At 44.3% G+C, this 3,258-nt stretch overlaps 1 pseudogene; it reads left to right on the forward strand.

The window, feature by feature from the left end:
* Positions 1–2,022: 2,022 nt before the first annotated feature.
* LOC111729109 lies at positions 2,023–2,141 on the forward strand (annotated as a pseudogene).
* Positions 2,142–3,258: the final 1,117 nt, after the last annotated feature.

Raw genomic sequence — 3,258 nt, forward strand, 5'->3', positions numbered from 1 at the left:
AGACAGGAATAAATAAAGAGAGACCAGCTAACGGTACCGCATGCAAAAAAACGCTGAGGCAGGGGACTGATTGTCGCCCGAGACGGGCCCGTGGAAACCCGTGAACAACGCCGTGAATGGTTTCCGAGGAAGATACAGATTCCAAAAGCCGAGAAGGCAGGGAGGGAGAGGAACAGCTGGCAAAGGCTGGGACCAGGATGGGGCTGGCGGCCATCGTTCCTCTCCTCCCACTTCTTGTTCAGAAAGTTCTAGGTAAGACATGTGATCAGGGTGCGGACGAGGCGTACCTATCCGCGGGGAGGAACGACAAATACCGTTACTTGGGATGATGTGATTCTCTCCCTGGAAACCTCGAAGGAAGCAACTGAAAACTCAAAAACCGTTACGAGTTTCAAAAAATGCTTACGAGATAAATATACGGTGCTGAAAAAATTCATTGCTTTCCGATCCGAAAGCAGTAACCACTTGGAAAACAAAGTGGAAAAAAATCTCATGCTCACAATAGCATAAAAGAGAGACCCCCTCAGATAATACTAAATGCGAAGCGTATAGGTCCTATGGAGAAAATTAAACATTTTTTTCGGGAAACAGAAAATAAGATTTTAAACAAGGAGTCACCCTATTCCTGATAGAAAGACTCATCGTTGTAAAAGTGTCGACTGTCTTGGATTTAATTTCTAAGTCTAAGACAATTTCAGTCAACATCCCAATATATATATATATATATTTTTTGTGGGGTGAGGGTCGGCTACGTTACAATGCTAATAAGCATCTAAAGGCTCGATCAACCGAATCAAAGTTCGCTTGGAAGAACAAACATGCCGTGATTGCCAAGAAAATGTTGAGACTAAGAGAGATGGAGGAGGACTCGCCTTGCCAGGATGAAGCATATTCTGAAGCTGCTGTAATTACGTTACAATGCTAATAAGCATCTAAAGGCTCGATCAACCGAATCAAAGTTCGCTTGGAAGAACAAACATGCCGAGATTGCCAAGAAAATGTTGAGACTAAGAGAGATGGAGGAGGACTCGCCTTGCCAGGATGAAGCATATTCTGAAGCTGCTGTAATTAGAAGCTATACTGCTGTAACACGAGACAGATCCGTGGAACAGAAGGCCCAGAGACAGACCCCAGGATGCATCCTTATTCAGCATATAATAAAGTTGGCATTTGAAATCAGTGGGTAAGGGATGAATTATTCAGGAAAAGATGTTGGGACGCGTGAATACCCGTTTCGGGGGAAAAATGGCAAATTAGATTCCCACGTCACGTTAGATACCACAAAATCCCAGAGGATTAAAGAGTTTAAAATGCAGGTGATGCCAGATAAAAGTGAAAAACAAAAACAGAAACAAATCGTATTTACATGACGTCGGGGTTTAGGGGGGTTCTTCTGAAGTGCGTTTGGATCGCTTTCTTTGTCTAGTTTATTTACGTGTTGGCTGTCGTTCTGCAGGGCGTGTTTACTCGAGCGCTCCTTTCGTGATAAGTGGCGTCTCTAAATTCTCGTGTTCTGAAAATGTCTTGACTCTCCTTTTTTCGGAATGCTAGTTTGGCTTTGTGTGAGGTTTTAGGTTCAAGATGAACTTTCCTAAGCCTTTGCAGATATCGCTTTATCAGGCTCTCGAATCCAAAATGGCAGATGAGAAATCCGACGTCGTAATTATCTTTGTCCCTTTGTCCCTTTGTTAATATTCCCCCTTCCTTCTCCCTGGCCCTGCTGGACGCGGTAGAACGCTTCGCCGTCTGTCTGTCCTCTCCCGAACGCCTTTGGGATGGAGCCGAGAATGTCTGGATCCGTCCTTCACGTCTCATCTCATCTCTGTTATTGTTTCTTGCGCTCCTTGCGGAATTCTGGAGAATTCTCTCGATTCGGACTTCCAGTTTGCTACGTCCCTGTTGAGCTGCGTTTACCTGTTATCGGCCTCACCGCTGAGTTTCCCGTGTTGGCAGTCACGGATTTCATTTCCTGATCTCTGTTTCTCTTTCTCTCTTTGCTTTGTTTCAAAGTCGGCTTATTTTGTCTACGGCCACGCCACCCTGAACAAGCCCGATCCCGTCTGATCTCAGAAGCTGAGCAGGGTCAGGCCTGGTTAGTCCTTGGATGGGAGACCACCTAGGAAGACCAGGTGCTATAGGCGTAAAAAAATTTAAAATATAAGGGATTGTAAGCTGACGAGGTCCTTGCAATCTGTGAGGTCAATCAAAGGTTGCCTCGCCTAAAAAAAAAAAAAATTAAAACCAACAACAACAATAAACAGTTGGCTTATTTTTTCTCGTTGTATAACTAATGCATTTTTCTCATTGTATAACGAATGCATTGTGAAGATGTCCAGCAGTACAGAAAAATGAAAGGTCGAAAGTAAAAATAATCTGCCATCTACTGCCCAGAGATAACTAGCACTGGCCTTTCATGACCCTGCTCAGAGCAATCACAGCCCCTCCGACACCCCGACACACATAATTTGACACAAAGACCAAGCGTGTGTTACCTCTAAAACACAGCAAATATTACAACAGAAAAAGGAGAACGTAGAAAAGAAAGGACCCCTTGGTTCCCAGCCACGAGGGTTTAAAATGTTTAAATATGATGCGAAATTTCAAACATCTAGAAAAGTAGGTTACTGTCACATGTCCTCATGTGTCCATCGCCCAGGTTCTGTGGTGACCACTCGTGACTAGTTGTTTTCCATCTGTGGCCCTCTACTTTCTCTCCCCTTCCTGCCATATGGAATTATTTTGAATCGAATCCTTTTGTCCATGAAGATTTCACGGCGTATCCTTGAAGGGTAAGAGTTCTTTAACAAAAAGTTTACCACGATACCATGATGACACCCCAAATTATAATTCCGTAACACCAACAACAATAATCCCCTCAGACCGTGAAAAATGAGTACAGCCGTCTTCCTGATGCTGTCTTGTGGTTTTTAAACTAATAGTTTAAATTAGGATCCAAACGAGGTATGTTTGTTTCTTAAATCTCTTCGAATCTGTAAGTTTCTCCTCTGCCCCTACTTCATCCTTCTGGTAATTTCTTTGGTTTGAGTTTTTAGTTATCTTTTTTCTTTTTTGAGCAGTTTTGGGTTTACATAAAAATGGATAGGAAGATAGAGTTTTGGTGTAGTCGCTCGGCCCCAACCCCGTGTCCCTGCCGTCTGCCTCCCGCACGAGCGCCGTGCGCCGGTGACAGCCGATGCGCCCCTGGGGACACGTTATCATTCACTGAAAGCCACCGCTGGCCCCGGGGTTGGCACTCTG

This window comes from Pteropus vampyrus, unplaced genomic scaffold (genome assembly GCF_000151845.1).
Source record: "Pteropus vampyrus isolate Shadow unplaced genomic scaffold, Pvam_2.0 Scaffold247, whole genome shotgun sequence".
Lineage (NCBI taxonomy): Eukaryota > Metazoa > Chordata > Mammalia > Chiroptera > Pteropodidae > Pteropus > Pteropus vampyrus.